Source organism: Eulemur rufifrons, chromosome 30 (assembly GCF_041146395.1).
Source record: "Eulemur rufifrons isolate Redbay chromosome 30, OSU_ERuf_1, whole genome shotgun sequence".
Lineage (NCBI taxonomy): Eukaryota > Metazoa > Chordata > Mammalia > Primates > Lemuridae > Eulemur > Eulemur rufifrons.
This window is the reverse complement of record NC_091012.1, coordinates 75,090,492-75,109,366: the sequence shown is the minus strand read 5'-3', so window position 1 is coordinate 75,109,366 and position 18,875 is coordinate 75,090,492. Positions and strand designations below refer to the sequence as shown.

General features: G+C 34.1%; 1 protein-coding gene across 2 annotated transcripts in view; it reads left to right on the top strand.

Annotated features, from left to right (window-relative positions):
* PCDH11X (protocadherin 11 X-linked) overlaps positions 1–18,875 on the top strand; it is a 765,380-nt gene that overhangs the window by 476,585 nt on the left and 269,920 nt on the right. The window lies entirely within an intron of this gene.

The following is an 18,875-nucleotide window of genomic DNA, read 5'->3' as shown; positions in this document are numbered from 1 at the left end:
GCGTTTCTGTTACCATAGGCTATGGTCTGAATGTGTCCTCCAAAAATTCATGTTGAAATCCTCATCCCTAAGGTCATAGGATTAGGAGGAGGAGACTATGGGAGGTGATTAGGTCATGCGGTGGAGCTCTCATGGATGGCATCAGTGTCCTTTTAAAGGAGGCCTGAGGGAGACCCCTCACCTCTTCTCCAGGTGAAGACACAGTGAGAAAGAGCCTTTTATGAACCAGAAAGCGGGCTATTACTAGACAGTAAATCTACCAGCACCTTGATCTTGGACTTCCCAATGGCCAGGACTGTGAGAAATAAATATCTATAATTTATAAGCCTGAGTAGTCTATGGTATTTTGTTATAAGAGCCCAAACAGACTAAGACACACTCTCTTACCTGTATCAATCTCATTAACTATAAATCTATTTTAATTTATTTTGTACCTTTTTGTTTTTTTGTCTGTTTTTTAGTACTTAAGAGAATTAAAGATGCTGAAAGTTAATTTTCAGGGATCTATTTTATCTTTTTTTTTCTTTTTTACCTGGAGATAAAATTTTTATCATAGGCAATGACTGTAGAAATAAAATAAGAGGTCTAGAGGGTGGGGAAAGGAGAAAGTTGGGGCATATTTACAGGATAGAATGAACAAGAATTGGTGATGTCTATGGGGCTGAGGACAAGGAACCACAAGGGACATAAAACAGGAAGAATAGGAAAAAACTGAGGGAAGGGCAATATGGATTCTGTTTTTGGATATTTTGCTTTTAAAATATGTATAAACAATCTGTGCTGGAGATCTCCAGTACACAAAGGGAAAAAATATAAGTCTAAATCTCAGAAGAGACATCTGAGTAGGCTGACGGTAAATAATTGAAAATCATTGTATAGAGATGGTAACTGAAGTTGTGATGTAGAGAGTGATTGTAGAGCCTCTTAACATACATATTCACTCATGTGTTAAATAAATAATTTTGTGTGCTTATTATGTGCCACACACGTAATGGTTAGAAGAGGATAACATTCTTGTTATTGAAAATACAAAGATGTTGAAGGTGTGCATTTATTTAATGTAGAATCTGCATTTTTGGCCATTGCCAGATCCTTTTAGGTCCTAGATTTATGCTTTTTAGGCTTTTGTGAAAAAATGCTATAATATTTCTGGTAAGTTGTTTAAAGTTTTTTGCATTGCTGGATTTTGTTCCAGCACAGAAATTTGATTATTGCATATTTCTTTTTCTCTTTATAATAACCCATGGTTTATACTACAATTTAAAAAACTTCATATTCCTTCTAGTGTGAAAGTTACCAATGGCACCACTTAGGGACCCACAGACATAAAAAAAAAATCCTCCATCTATTGTTATGCTCACAGATGGAGACAAAAATATGATCTTGGGCAAACATAATAACATTTTATCCCACTTCTGTTAGTTTGTCTTATTTTCTTTTAGCATCTAGAATCGAGATCTATAGGTTCTTATTTTCATTTATTACAAATTCTGCTCATAGGGGACTTGCTATTAGTCCTATAGGAAGTTTATACTTCAGGCTGTATAATCTTAATAAAGTAAGGACATTTATAGTCTCATCAATTCTCACTAACCTGCAGTCCTTCAGCCTTCTAAGCTGATTCATGTGAAAAGCTGTCATCAAAAGGCAGTAGCTATAGTATATATATTTCCCTAGAAATTAATTGTGACATATTGTTCAGTGGTGGTGCCTCATGCCTGGGGCAGGCATTTCTATTTTTCCGTCTCATTTCATTTGTGTTCTTTTATGCTAAACTGCCCTTTGTTAGAAAAAAAAATTAATATATTCACTTGATTAGTTTGGAAATGAGGGGGATGGACACGCATTTGTGTGTGTGTGTGTGTGTGTGTGAGTTATCTCCACCTTTTGAGATGTTCAGAAGAGATTAGTTATTTGTGATCACTTACAGTAAAATTTGGTAACTCTTTATTTAAACGTATTGATCAGAAGGAAAGAAAAAGCACTGTGAGAACTAACAATAATTAAATGTCTATAGGGTACTGCATTAGCTTAAAACATCTGAATAGATTTCTGACACTAATTAAGGGTAAATGCATCCCTTGGTACATAGACACAATGAACAGCTTGGATTTTCATATTCAATTTCTTACGCAGCACAATAAAAGCAAACTAATGGAATTTAAATTTTAGTTTAAAGAAAAGTTCATGTCTCTATGATAAAATTCAATGGATCAAAAACCAATGTTTTCAGTTGACTTAACATCTGATTCATTTCAGGACACAATATATTTGATTGGCTCTGCAATTTAAGATATACGGAGCCAGCAAATGAACTTAAAATATGTATCATTCAGTAGCTGCAAGTATATGAAATCTAAACGGTCTCTTCATCATTGCATTTTGGGTTATTTGTGTGATGACTAGATCTTACTAGAACAAGCAAACACAGTTATTACCTAAGAGGATCTTGTAAACAGAATTATTCTATTATACATAGAATACCATAGATAGGATATTCTATGGTAGATAGAATCATTTGATGCTTCTGTTAACTTTATAAATATTTCTTAAAACACAATATTGATTTATTAAAAAATATACATTTTGTTCCTCCTCAATGCCTTGTACCAAACAGGTACTTCATATGTCTTTTTAAATGAGTTTTCTGTAGAGCAAACAAACCTATGTGTCTAAGCATAAATTAATTCCTCTGTCGAGTTTCATTGATAACATATGTATTTTCTCACTCCTCAGGAAATCATTTTTTTACAAATTATATGAATATTAAAGACATGAAATGTAAGTTTTATAAAGCTTAACATATAACTCATTTTAAAACTACATCGATTTGAATTGTTTCCTTTTTTTAGAAGTGCTTGTGCATATTTTTTATCACTTTGTGAAAGTGAAATATAGCTTTATCTCTTGCTTTTCTGATATCACTTTTCCCCTTACACTGAAAAATTATTTTAGGATAATAGCATCATTTCTATTTCTACAACATTTGAAACATGCTCAAAATATTTTGAATTTATGGAGTATATCACACATGAGATAAATAAATGGAATACTCTTTTCTAGGAATTGGGCTTATCTAAATTAGATGTACATAAATGAGGTAAGCACTTGTAATATGGGGGGATTCTTTAAAAATATACCTGAGAAAATAATTGATCAGCCAACTCAAAATAATGTTTTATATCTCTAGAGTAGAAATGGATTTCTCCCCTTCATCTTGTAAGTTTTTTTTTAATATCAGCAAAACTGCTCATTTAGCTTTTTTTCAAGTTGTCTTCTACGACATAATACATATTTAAGGAGACATTGCATCATTTATCAATCAACAAAATCCGTTTAGTGTCTATATGCTCCAGGACTATTCTGGGCACTGTGGGTCTTCAGTAGGTCACTAAGGTGTTATTCATATTAAAACCTATAAGTGCATCAAGCAAAAGTCAATATTTTGCTCTTCTGCTCCCAGATTTCCAAGAACTGTTGAAAATATATTTTTAAAAATGGCCTATGTGGGACCACTAAAAATTCATGCTTTCTAACTATATTAGGAATCTTGAGCCTCTGAGCAGTATTTTTATTAATCCTCTTATTATTTCTTATTGCGTTATCTTTAGAAGCTGATTCCAAAATTTTGCATTCTTTTCATACTCCTTGTCTCACCCTATGCCATTCACAATTTGCCAGATATTATCTTAACAACTATTTATTTAAGGAGATTAACATAATTCACCCTGTTTTTTTTCACCTTCTCTTTTTTACAATTAAGAATATTTCTGAATGTTACTTTTCATTGTCTTCTTGTTCCTTTCTTTGAGGAAGAAGTATATCTTTCCTTTCAGTTCCCCCTTTTTTCATCTTTATTTCTCTATTTGGTTTTCTTATATCTCTATGCATGATCAGGTCTCCATTATTTAAAAAAAAAAAAGTTCTAAACATCTTAAACCCTGCTTTACTTTTAGATGTTTCCTGAACTTCTTCACTTTCCTTTTCCTCCAAACTATTTAAAAGAGCATTTTATAACTGCTATCATAAAACATCAACTGTTTAACTTCTTGTAACCTGGAATTATCTTTCACAATTTGCCTGATTTTATTTTCTTAAAGCAAACCAATGATGGTCAAACTTAACTGCCTTCTCACAGTTCACAGCTTGTTGAAATTTCCTGATTTATTAGACACTTTTTTAATAAAATGATTTCTTATCACTTTGTAATGCTCTCTCCTCTCGGAACATTTGTGTATTCCACTGTTAGCTTATTTAAAAATTGTTGTAAAATACAAATAACACAAAAAATTACCACCTTAGTCATTTTTAATCATACAGTTTAACGGTATTAAGTACATCATATTGTTGTGCAGCCATCACCATCATCTACCTCCACAATTCTTTTCTTGTTGCAAAACTGAAACTCTGTATCCATGAAACAATGATGCTGGATTCCCACGCCCCTCCCAGCCCAAACTTACCCAAGCTCATGGCAAGCACGGTTCTACTTTCTGTCTCTATGAAGTTAACTACCCTATGTACCTCATGTAAGTGAAATCATACAATATTTGTCTTTTTTGTGACTGGCTTGTTTCACTTAGCATAATGTTCTCAAAGTTCATCCATGTTGTCAAAATTTCTTTCCTCTTGAAGGCAGAATAATATTTCATTTATGTATATACTATATTTTGTTTATCCATTCATCTGTCAATGGACATTTGGGTTGCTTCCATCTTTTGTCTATTCTGAAAAATTCTGCTATGATCATTGGTGCACAAACATATCTTAGAGATGCATCTTTCAAAATGACCCTACATTTTTGTGTGTGTACATATCCAGAAGTAGAATTTCTGCATCATGTGGCAATTCTACATTTAATTATTTGAGCAACTGCTATCCTGTTTCCAATCGAGGCTGCACCATTTTACATTCCCATCAACAGTGTACAAGAGTTTTAGTTTCCCCACATCCTCATCAAATTTTGTTATTTTCTGTTTTGCTTAATAGTAGCCATTCTAATGGGTGTGAAGTAATAGTTCAATGTAGTTTTGATTTGCATTTCCCTAATTATTAGTTATGTTGAGCATCTTTGCATGTGCTTGTTTGTATCACAGTGTAAACACAGACTCTATGAATGAAATAATTATCATAAGACACAAATGATACTTGAATTATCTTTATAAGAAATGGTATTATGTATCTATTTCATTTTAAAAGCACATTGATTTAGTATGATTCTCTGAAGCTGATAACTAGCTCAATAAACTCTCTCTCTCTTAAGCTCAAATGCAATCAATGTATGCTAATGAAAAAAGAAATTAAAAACAGTATTCACATGGGACAGAAAGGAATTAATAGCTATCTCCTTTCAGAGGGTATCATAAAAAGGTACAGATAGATATCATAAAGGAAAATAAAATAAAAGATTCTTGGAAGAGGTATTATCCTATTTTTTGTGATAAGCAACTCTTGCCACTTCCTTTTGATAGATATAGGACAATAATCTATCCCTCAATTTTAAACTGTTTTGAAGAATATGTTTTAAAATGAACTGAACAAATACAATACAAAAAGTAAATTCACCAACAGACTCTTCTTTTCCACTTTAAACATTGCTTGATTTAGTAATAGCAGAAAGAATAAAAAACAACTTTAATCACATCTTATTTGTAGCAGAAACAAAATAACTCAAAATGATACTTATAATTTTTTTTAGTAACTCACATCTTAAATGATTTCTACTGGTTGTTACTTACAGATTTGTTCAGACTTTTTTTTCCATGTGCAGCTTCTTTTCAAGAATTGCTCCAACTTTCTCACTAGATTCTGTCTAAGCTTTTTGAAAGAACTGTAAAATATATGTCTATTTAAAACATGGTATCTACTGATTAAGGTGTTAATAACGTTTATCCGGACCAACTATCATTTACTTTGCAATTGTTAGAGTGGGAGACACTGTTTCTAGTAGAACTCAGACAAATTAAGTCAAAACTGTTGTGAAAAAACAAGTTGAATGCTTGTGTTAATTATTGGAAGTATTTATATGAAGTGAGTTGTAGGGAAGTTACACAAAAGCCATCATAGATACTTCAGTATCTCCATTAATTCTGGTATGCTTTGAGACTGACGTCTCTCACTCTGGGTAATCTACCATTAATTTTCAGTCAGCTTTAAGCTCTGCATCTGATGGTATACAGCTTGGGTTATCATTTATTTTGCAATATTGTAAGTTAATTTATTGGAGAAATATCATCTAACCAAATATCAGGATTAAAATTGTATACTTTTTTGCAATATCTTTCTGTAAAATGAAATTTAATGATATTAAAATTTTTACTGAGTCTACAGATTCAAGAGATAAGCCATATGTGGGACTGTGAAATCAGGGAAATTCAACCCCTGGTAATAACACACACATCCATCATAGAAAGTAAGGATGACATCAGGAGTACACAAATATTCTCCTGGGATGATAGAATATTGTCAGAACAATCAGTGTTAGTTAGAATTAAATTTAACCAAGGTGTTGTCTAATTAGTGGTCTCAAAGAGGATATGATGAAAATGTAAAGTTCCTTGAACTGTTTTAATTGTCACTATGAAGGCAATGACACTCATTTATTTTGAAAGCTCTCACTAAGTGTCAATTATGTGCTAAGCACCATGCACTGGGATCTATACATTATAAGCTATTCTTGTCAGCAATAAGTTTACAGCTAGAGAAGAGAAAATGTAATAAATAGTCAATCAAATATTATAGGTGTGATGATAAAATACTAGTTTTAAGTATCAATAAATGTGTATTATCTCAATTTTAGAACATAGTTTCTATAGTTTAACATATGAAAATATTTCCTAATTCATTGTGTTGCTTTTAGACTTAATTCTCAATGTAAGTTTCCAATTCATTTTTAGTTGTCCATTATACTTATTGCAGCTGTATGGATTCGTTGGTAACGTATTGAAATTAACTGATTCTAATACTTTGAAAGGGAAGTACATACCATGTAATTTGAGTGGGAATGGCAGACGACAATAGAAATTAGGAAATCCTGGTCTTAATTATGTATAGAACTGAGAAAAAAGCCTCGTTTTTCTGATGGCACTATTATCATAGGGAATGGCTTGTAAATGCAATGAGACTCAGGAGATTCCTATTACATTTAAGTTAAATCATGGAAGCAATTTTAAGTTAAAATTGCATTCTTGCTCCAATTTATGTTTAAAATATTCAGTACACATTTTCTCACTCAATTCTTTTACATTCTTCTATTTTATTATTGTCCTGATACCCTCTCCCTCAACTTCACATAAAAAGTCTCTAAAACCAGATTGATTTTCCATTTTCAGGCAACATCATCTGATATTGAGAGAGCAGTGGTAATTTGGAACCACCAGATGGTATTATTAAAAATAGCACATTCTCTATTTTATGTTGAAATATCGTGATTAAATAGGAAATAAGAATTAAGTTGGTTATGTGACCATTTCATAATTTATTATACCACCACATTTGATGGAATTTTTAAAGATGTGTATTTACTAGATAGAATAAAATTATTACCTAATAAGTGAGGTCATGAATAATTGATAGAATGCTATGAACATCCAATTCGTTTAGCTTGAACTGACCATGTTAAGTTTCCTGATTTATATTTTGTGTTTTAAATTGGTTAGAAATGAAAGATAAATAAATAAATAAATTGGTTAGAAATGACTTCTAAGTAATCAGTGATTATTTTATAAATTACTATATTTGTATAAAGTTTGAAATTCACTAATTTAAGCATGTACTATTAACAGATTATTAAAACTATATATGTTTTAAATGGTTAAAAGTAATTTTAATGATGTTTCTTTTAACCTAATGTATACAACATTTCAACACGCAATCATTGTAACATTAGTAAGGTGTTGTACATTCTTTAAAAACTATATTATTAACAGAACATTTATTTTCAGCCAAATTGAAGAAAAATAGAATAGTAATAATTCCTAACACTTAGATTTGATTATCGAATTTTTGAAAACTTACACCATAACTGACCATACAATAACCAGATTGAATAATCTGATTCAAGCTGCTATAAGTCAATCAGATGGATTTTGAAGGTTTTTCAGTAATCATATATTCACACATTCATAATGGGAGATAAAAGATATGTTTTGGAGACTTCTCTAAGGGAGGCAAAATTTTACCTCTATCCTTTAGGGTTTTTCATCTGAACCTGAGAATTAAACTGACATAAGACAGATGAACAGGAGAAAGTCATGCAAATTTATTCAATACAAGTCTTACATAGAGTGGGAGCTTTCATAGAGAAATGAAGATCCAAAGGTGCAATTTGAATTGAACACTTACATGCTGAGTTGGACAAAGATTAGTATACTGTGAAAATATGACAAGGCAAAGGGGCTTGGGTAGTTAACTGGGTAGGGAAGTGACTAGGAAGATAAGGATTAGTATAGCAAAGTTTCCTTACACAGGTTTCCCTCAGCCTCAATTTCCTGTACTTGCAGTACAGGGAGAGCATCTTTCACATGGGAATTTCATATGCTTTTAAGAAATAAAATGAAGGTCAGAGTGATCTTGTACCTGCTGTTTTGCAAGTGCCTTTAGCTCAAAATAATTCTTATGCCAAAGTAGCGTATTTTGGAGTGGTGTGTTCTGAACTCCTTCACTGCATTAGATTTCAAATAAGAAAAGATCAAAATATGACTCTTCAAGGGATGCTTGTGAATCTAAAAATCTGCGACAGAAATTATGAAGTAGGCTTTTTTTTTTTTTGAATGGGGCTAAGAGTTACTAACCACTTGGATTTTTTTCCTGCCAGCTCATCAGTAATCAAATAATCATATATGAAAGATTATTTTTGAGAGGTAATGATTGATTATGAAAGATTATTAAGAGGTAATGTTTTACTGATTCAATTGAAATTTTAAACATAAGACAGTGATCAAACAGAGCAAGTAAACTGGGTCCATTTACTTTTATTCATCTAAAGGAAATTGTGTCCTATTTTTCTAAGTCTTCACAGCACTCATCCTATTCCAGGAATTCATTTTGCACCTCTAAGTTTGAGGTAATTAAAAAAATTATAATAATTTGCTTGTTTATAGATATTGAGTTACAAAATTGGACATTTTAAAGATCAAGGATGCATGTCACTACATTGAACTTTTTGGATATAGTTTTATTTAACCAAGTAACCAAAGTTATAATTTTATGGAATGATTTCATATAGTCTTTATGTTGTTTCTTTTTGTGTGTGTGTGTGCTTTATGTTTCCTTTTTTTTTTTATTTCAGCTTATTATGGGGGTACAAAAGTTCAGGTTATATATATTGCCCATGTACCGCCCATCCCCCCGAGTCAGAGCTTCAAGCATGTCCATTCCCCAGACAGTGTGCATTGCACTCATCATGTAGTTATGCCCCCATTTCCTCCCCCATCCCCCATCTCCCCGAGTCAGAACATTCAAGCGTGACCATTCCCCAGATGGTGCGCAATGCACTCATCATATAGGTATACACCCATCCCCTCCTCCCACCCCCCACCTCAGTCTGATACCCAATTGGTGTCATTACCAATTGTGCACTTAGGTGATGATCAGGGAAACCAATTTGCTGGTGAGTACATGTGATGCTTGTTTTTCCATTCTTGGGATACTTCACTTAATAGAATGGGTTCCAACTCTCTCCAGGAGAACAAAAGGGATTTTATATCACTGTTATTTCTTATAGCTGAGTAATACTCCATGGTTTACATAAACCACAATTTACTAATCCATTCATGAATTGATGGGCATTTGGGTTGTTTCCACATCTTTGCAATTGTGAACTGTGCTGCTATAAACGTTCTAGTGCAGGTGTCTTTGTCATAGAATGACTTTTGTTCCTTTGAGTAGATGCCCAATAATGGGATTGCTGGATCGAATGGTAGGTCTACTTGAATCTGTTTAAGGTATCCCCATAATGCTTTCCACAGGGGCTGCACTAGTTTGCAGTCCCACCAGCAATATATGAGTGTTCCTGTCTCTCCACATCCACGCCAACATGTATTGTTTTGGGACTTTTTGATAAAAGCCATTCTCATTGGAGTTAAGTGATAGCTCATTGTGGTTTTGGTTTGCATTTCCCTGATGATTAGGGATGTTGAGCATTTTTTCATATGTTTGTTAGCCATTCTTATATCTTCTTTTGAAAAATTTCTATTCATGTCATTTGCCGACTTTTTGATAGGGTTGTTTGATTTTTTCCTGCTGATTTTCCTGAGTTATAAAAAGATTCTTGTTATCAGTCCTTTATCTGATGTGTAGCATGCGAAAATTTTTTCCCATTCTGTAGGTTGTCTGTTTATTCTCGTGACTGTTTCTTTGGCTGTGCAGAAGCTTCTTAATTTAATCAGGTCCCATTCATTTATTTTTGTTGTTGCTGTGATTACCTTAGGGGTCTTTTTCATAAATTCTTTGCCTAGGCCTATGTCTGTAAAAGTCTTTCCTGCATTCTCTTCTAGAATTCTAATCGTTTCACACCTAAGGTTTAAGTCTGTTATCCACCGTGATTTGATTTTTGTGAGAGGTGAAAGGTGTGGGTCCTGTTTAAGTCTTCTACATGTGGCTATCCAATTTTCCCAGCACCATTTATTGAATAAGGATTCTTGTCCCCAGAGTGTGTTTTGGTCTGCTTTGTCAAAGATTAGATGGCTATATGAATATGGTTTTATCTTTGGATTTTCTGTTCTGTTCCACTGGTCTGTGTCTTTGCACTTGTGCCAATACCAAGCAGTTTTAAGAACCACAACCTTGTAGTATAGTTTGAAGTCTGGCAAATTAATACCTCCCATTTTGTTTTTATTTCTTAAAATTGCTTTGCTATATGGGGTCTTCTCTGATTCCATATAAAGTGTATAATTATTTTTTCTATATCTGTGAAAAATGATGTTGGTAATTAAATGGGGATTTCATTGAATCTGTAGGTCACTTTGTGTAGTATAGACATTTTAACAATGTTGATTCTACCAATTCATGTACATGGTATGGTTTTCCACCTATTTACATGCCCTGCAATTTCCTTCCTCAGTTTTTCATAGTTCTCCCTATAGAGATCCTTTACCTCTTTAGTTAAATATATTCCTAAGTATTTTAGTTTCTTTGTTGCTATTTTGAAGGCTATAGAGTCCTTAATTTGGTTTTCGGATTGACTGTTAATGGCATATATGAATGCCTCTGATTTGTGTGTATTGATTTTGTATCCTGAGACTTTACTGAATTCATTGATCAATTCCAGGAGTCTCTTGGTTGAAACCTTGGGGTTTTCTAGATATAACATCATATCATCAGCAAAGAGTGAGAGTTTGATCTCTTCTGTCTCTATTTGGACTCCCTTGATTCTGCTCTCTTGCCTGATAGCTCTTGCAAAGACTTCCAATACTATGTTGAAAAGTAATGGGGACAGTGGGCAACCTTGTCTGGTTCCAGTTTGATATGGGAATGCTTTCAATTTTTCCCCATTCAGTATGATGTTGGCTGTGGGTGTGTCATATATGGCTTGTATCATTTTTAGGTAGGTCCTGTTTATGCCTCTTTTGTTAAGCGTTCTTATCATAAAAGGGTGTTGAATTTTGTCAAATGCTTTTTCTGCATCTATTGAGAGCATCATATGGTCTTTATTTTTGCTTCTATTTATGTGGCAAATTACATTTATAGATTTGCGTATGTTAAACCATCCCTGCATCTCTGGGATGAAGCCCACTTGGTCGTGATGGATTATTTTTTTGATAAGTACTTGGATACGATTTGCTCAGATTTTATTGAGAATTTTTGCATCCATATTCATAAGAGATATTTGTCCATAGTTTTCTTTTTTTGTTGCATCCTTTCCTGGTTTTGGTATCAATGTTATGTTGGCTTGGTAAAACGTGTTGGGGAGAATTCCATCCTTCTCAATATTGGAGAATAATTTATGTAGAATGGGCACCAATTCTTCTTTGGAGGTGTGGTAAAATTTGGGTGTGAACCCATCTGGTCCAGGGCTTTTCTTTTTGGGAAGGTTTTTTATCGCTGTTTTGATTTCAGTTCTTGATATTGGTCTATTCAGGAATTCCGTTTCTTCCTGGTTGAGCCTGGGAAGGCTCTGTGTTTCTAAAAATTTGTCCATTTCCTCCACATTTTCCAGTTTGTGTGGATAAAGGTTTTTGTAGAATTCATAGATGATATCATGTATCTCTGTTGCATCGGTTGTGATTTCTCCTTTCATGTTCCTGATAGAGGTTATTAGAGATTTTTCTTTTCTGCTCTTGGTTAGTCTAGCCAGAGGTGTGTCTATTTTGTTTATCTTTTCAAAGAATCAATTTTTTGTTTTATTAACTCCGTTATGGTTTTTTGTTGTCCTTTTCATTTAGTTCTGATTTTATCTTAATAATTTCTTGCCTTCTGCTGGGTTTGGGGTAAATCTGTTCTTCTTTCTCCAGATCTTTGAGTCTATTCATTAGGTTGTCTATTGGTAAGTTTTTTTGTCTTTTTGATATAGGCATTTATGGAAATAAATTTTCTTCTCAGGACTGCTTTAGCTGTATCCCACAGATTTTGATAATTTGTGTCTCTTTTGTCATTTAATTCAAAAATCTTTTGATTTCCATCTTGATTTCTTCATTTATAAAATAATCATTCAGGAGAAGGTTGTTTAGCGTCCATGACTTTGAGTAGGAATGAGAATTTCTGTTAGGGTTAATTTCTACTTTTATTCCGCTGTGATCTGAGAAGATGCATGGTATAATTTCTATATTTTAAATTTTTTAAGATATGCTTTATGTCCTAGGATATGGTCAATCTTAGAGAGTGTCCCATGAGCTGATGAGAAGAATGTATATTCAGTGGATTTTGGATAGAATGTCCTGTAGATGTGAGTCAGGCCCATTTGTTCTAGTATTCTGTTGAAGTCCATTATTTCTTTGCTTATTTTCTGTTTGGAGGATCTGTCCTGTACTGTCAGTGGGGTGTTAAAGTCTCCAGATATTACAGTATTGCTATCTATCATTTGGTTCATATCAAGTAGGATTTGCTTTATGAATCTGGGTACACCTAAGTTGGGTGCATATATATTAAGTATAGTTATGTCTTCTTGTTGAATTGTGCCTTTCACCAGTATATAGTAACCATCTTTGTCTTTTATTACTTTTGTTGGTTTAAAAACTAAGTTACTGGAAATTAAAACTGCCACACCAGCATTCTTTTGGCTACCGTTTGCTTGAAATATTGATTTTCACCCTTTTATTTTCAGTCTTGATGCATCTTTGCAGGTTAGGTGAGTTTCCTGAAGACAGCAGATACTTGGCTTGTGTTTTTTTATCCATTGGGCCAGTTTATGTCTCTTGAGTGGGGAATTCAAGCCATTCACATTTATTGAGAGAACTGATAAGTGGGACAGATTTCTGTTCAGCTTGTTGGGTAGAACTTCATTGTTATGTTTTCTCTCTTGAGCCATTGTGGTAGCTGGGATTTGATCTTTAGCTCTTGAGTAGTTTTACATTCGTGGGTCTTTCTTGTGCTGGTCCATGTGTGACTCTCTTTTGAGTACTTCTTGGAGGGCTGGTCTTGTCTTGGTGAATTCCCTCAGTCCTTGTTTACCTGAGAATGTCTTAATTTCTCCTTCATATAGAAAACTTAGCTTAGCTGGGTACAAGATTCTAGGCTGGGTATTATTCTGTCTCAGAAGAGTGAGAATGGGGCCCCAACCTCTTCTTGCTTGTAAGATTTCAGTTGAGAAATCTGGCATAATTCTAATGGGCTTTCCTTTGTATGTTACTTGTTTCTTTCTCCTTAGAGCTCAAGGAAGGGTCTCTTTAGTGGATATTTTCGTCAGTCTGACGACTATGTGGCATGGCGGTTTCCTATTTGCTTTGAATCTCCCAGGGGTTCTTTGAGCTTCTTGAACATGTATATCTGGAGATTTGGCAAGGCCTGGGAAATTTTCCTCAATTATGTCTTCAAATACCTTCTCTAACCCTTGCTTATTATCTTCTTCACCCTTAGGAATGCCAATAACTCTCAAGTTAGGCTTCTTCATATAATTCCACATTTCTTGTAGACTCCAATCTTTTCTCTTATTTCTTTGTTCTGTCTCTGTGACTGACTTATTTAATTGGAAAGAGTTATCTTCAATCTCTGAGATTCTTTCTTCTGTTTGATCTACCCTGCTCTTGAGACTTTCCACTGTGTTTTGTAGCTCTCTGAATAAATTATTCTTTTTCAGGAGTTCAGTTTGGTTTTTCTTCAATATTTTGATTTCTTTAGTGAATTTTTCTTCCAAATTCTGGATTTTTTCTTTGTGGTTTCTTTATGTTGGTTATCCATTTTTTCTTGTATATTATTCAGCTTGTTTATAATCCATAATTGAAATTCTTCCTGTGACATGTTGGTATTTTGAATCTGGTTTGTGTCAATTGGTAGAGAGCTGGTATTCCTCTTTGGGGGGCAGATTTCTGTTTGGTTCTTTATATTCCCCATGTTCTTTCGCTGAGCCCTTCCCATTCGAATCAATCGTTAGATCTCTTGTTACAGCTTTAGTCTGGATAGCAGGCTGCCTTGTACTCTATTCTTAGGCTGTGAAGCAATCTAGATATGTTGCTTCCTTTGTCAAGAGGGGGAGACTGTTGTGTATTGTTTAGAGATTTTTCTACCTCAGTTGGGGGGTTTCTCCTGATGGGTCCAGCCCTAGAGGATTGGTTTGACCTAAGACCGGTTTGGCGAGTTAAGTCACTGTTTTGTGAACTTTCAGTTAGCAGCCAGGATTCACACTAGTTGCAGGCAGAAATTTTCTCTCTCTTTTTTTTTTTTTTTTTGGCTCTTCCTCTTGAGGGGTGGTTTCTGCCTCTTTCCACCGGAAAGACACTGGCTAGGGGGAGGGGGTTGTACCCTCGCTCGCTCAGTGCCCCAGCTGCTGCAGCTCCCACGGGCAAAGGTCTGTCCTGCCTCAATGTCCCCAAGGTCTAGGCTCCACACTCTCGCGACTGGAGAAGTACTCAGTGTTCACACAAGGGCGGGGCTCCTAGAGAGGGTTCACGGACTAGGGGAGGGAGCCCCCCAGGGAGCCACATGGAATCCTATGGCTCCACAGCGGCTAGGCTGTGGACCCCAAATGGCGACTGCCCGCCCGCAGATTGCCAGCGCTGGGGGTGAATGTTCAGGGCCTGGCAGGCACCAGAGCCAGGGGCCTGGCAAGCTCAGGAGCCCACAGTAGCTCCCTGGCTTGAGAGCTACTGAATAAAAGCTGTAATTCGGGGAGTCTCCTCACTCCCTTTTGCCTTAGCGCAGATCCGTTCCTCCCCCACCAAGCGCCATCCCGGCGCAGAACCCCTAGAGTCCAAGCTGTTTCCCGTGGATGTCTCCTCTCCACATAGCCCCACGTCTCCCACAGTGATTCTGCACTGACTTCAGGCAGATCCCTAACTGAGTGGGTGTGGAGGTCAGTGGGGAAAACAAGCCGCTTTCCTGTGGGGCTGAACCCACCTCACTCACTGGTGAGACGGGTACAGCTGTCCCGCACTCCGCTCTCTATTGTCCATCCTGCACCCTCCAGAATTTCCCGATCTTATTTCCCATTCACCTCAGTCTTTTCTTGCTCTCTGTGTCCCATGCTGATTCTCCGTGGATTCACACCACTGTTCTTGCGGGGGAACGATCCTCTAGAGTTGTGGCAGGCCAAGATCCATGCCTTCCTCTCCGGGAGCACGAATCCAGGAGGTCACCTCCACTCCGCCATCACCTTCATTGCCTGTTGTTTCTTTATTGTGTTTTCAAAGCCTCATTTTTGTATTTGTCAAACTTTTTCTTCAGAAATGAATCGTGGAATTGTACATTTTCTTGGCTATTTCTTTATTTATACTATACATTTTAAAAATCAAATAAATTCAACTCTTTTAAACTACATATACCAAATTCTAAATTTCTGAAGATCATTATCTATTGAATAATCTATAAGTCATATTTTATCTCCTCCCTCCCATTACTCAGGTTTCTACAAGTCCATTTCTTTCTATTTTATCCAAAAATGGTTTATCCATTGCCTCCCAGACAGTGCTCACTTCTTATCTCCAAATATTTGCTCTTAAGAGAGTAATAATCAGGAAGACCTTTAACAATATGCTTATTTGCTAAAGATAATTTTTTAAATAACCCCAGAAGGAAAATGAGAAATACTGATGTGCTTAGATTTTTGAAAAACATTTTATGTATGTGTACATGTATGCCTGTCTATGTGCACTTTAGAATATCAATGAAAAGTATTTTTTTCCCTTTAACAACTGAATATTGGATACAGAAACTTCATAGTATGTTACATTTATAGTTTGATAATTGATTCTGTTTGTTTAACTGAAGAATGATTCTCCTGGAAAGTGAAATTTTTCTTGGCTCAATTGAGAATAATAGGAAGATCTTCTGGATCTGAGATGTCTTCAAGTGAGATAATTTATGTGAGCAACCTCAGCATGAAATCTAGACTTCTATAATGCCTTTGATGGGCAGGGACCAAAAAGGCATGTATTCATGCTTCTAACCCTTGCATAAAACACAGTAGCTCCTACATTGTAAACGTTTATTAAATGTCTTTGGAATTTAATTGAATGGGATTTAAAAATGATAATTCATATCACCATGTGTAGCAGGTGATTCAGATCTTATTTATTCATATTTAAATTATGTATAAAATTTATAACATTTTCCAAAGGAATTATCAAATTGAATTATTAGTAACTACCTTGCAATTATTGGTGTGAAGTATATTAGTGATTTTTGTTGATGTGATCTGAGTACATGGGTAAGCAGACTTAGATGTGATTTCTTCATTAAACAATGGCAAAATTTTTAAAAAGTGTAGTTAATAAATGAAAACTTCCTCTAAATATTTGAGATTATTATATATCAAGTTAAACATGCACATTTTTAAGAGTTTATCTCAGTTACTTTTGAATCATTCCATTAGTTTATATTTTAAAGAATTAGCTTATATTTATATTTATTTTAAATTATTACTCTAAGCAATATTTGCTGGTAGTATCTAGTTAAAGAATAGTCTCAATTTGAGGTTTTTATTTGTTTAAGTGACTTTTAATATGCTCATTTGCTATAGATAATTTTATATATAACCCCAGAAGGAAAATAAATATATATATGCTTAGATTTTTGAAAAACATTTTTTTTGTGTGTATGTGTGCATTCTCTGTAATGTCAAGATATCTCCTTTTTGCCCTTCCCACCACTGTTAGGTCTGAGATCATATTTCTAAATTTATATATCACAACATATTTTGCTATCATTTAGATCAGAATAAAATCTTTTTCATAAGATGAACTACAAATCAGTATTTCAAATTTCTTTTGAAAAATCAATTGTGGGATGAGCAATTGTCTTTAATTTTAATTTATCCCATCTCTTACATCCAATTTCCAACCTTAGAGTTCACCCTTTTACCATTAAGTTACTTGTGTTATTTTCTCAAAGTGTTGTACTTATTTTGCTTTATTACCACAACAAAATTTTAATAGTTTCACGGATAGGCAATTTTAGAGGAGCATGAAAACTAACCTAATTTAACCTAAACACACTGAACAGATTTGAAGATTTGCATTTCCATGAAGCTATTGAACCAAAAAATATCCAGCAGCACTAATACACAGCAAATTCATCTTCCAACTTTCAACAACAGAGCTAAATTAATTCTTTTGTACCATATTCCTATCAGGAAGCTCTAAAGGATTTTAAGTTGCCTGGTTGCCTGTGGTTGCTAAGTGAAGGTGAAGTTGTGATTAGCAAAATATTTTCCAGAGGCTGATGTCAAAATGGAAGCAAATTTTAGGAGTCTGCTACATTGTCTTTCTGTCAGTAAAAGAAATAGCTCCCGTTCTTCCTACCTCTTTTCAGTATTACTTTTTGCAAAAACAAAACAGAAATAAACTATAACTTAATGTTTTAATATGTTTAATTTTAACATTCTCTAAACTTAAACATTATTAGACAACGACATTTTCCAAAGTACCACGAGTTCTAACTCCTGACCCTTATGTCACTTATTAATGAGTCACTTGTGTTTTACATTAAGATTTGGAAAATTGTTCAAAATATTTCTTTTCAAAACAGATCATTTTTCAGGAATTCTGGGAATAAGTAATACTAAAAACATTTTCAGACATCCAAGGAAATATTTCATATAATTGCTAGGTATAATTATATTGATTCTATGTATTGGTCACTTACTGAATAATTGTCAAGGTGTTAGTGGAAAGCACTCAAAGACATTATTTTTAAATCTAATACGAACTTCAGGGGTCTAGACATAACATTACTTTTAAAATTGTAAGATATGACCTATTGTATTTTGTAGGACCTAATCTTTTCAATTGATGTATCTTAAACAAAACCATTGATTGCACTTTAGAAAACAGAACTTTTGGAAGAGTCATTGAATTTAAAATTAGTTGAACTCAGTATTGGACCTGGAATCATTATATTTAGTTCGGAGTGGTTATAAATGAAGGTGTCCCAACACTGGAAAGTTTATAGAGCTTCTAAATAAGCACAAATCTCTTTTAGCAACATTTTTTTTTATTCAATGCCCTCAGATTTATAGCTCCATTTTTAACAGTCCTATGATTGAACATGTCTTCAGTGTCAGTAAAAGCAGATTTGTTTTCCTTTTGTAATTGGGACTTTATTGGTTGGGTTGAGGATCAGTACAGACATTTCAATTTGTACACAATTCTTAACACACATACTGAAAATCCAAAGAGCCATCTTGTATAATTCTTTTATTTTTTTACATATATTTTCATTGAAAAATTATAAGATGGAATGGATTTTCTTTTATTTTCTAATTTATTTCAGAATATTACAGGGGT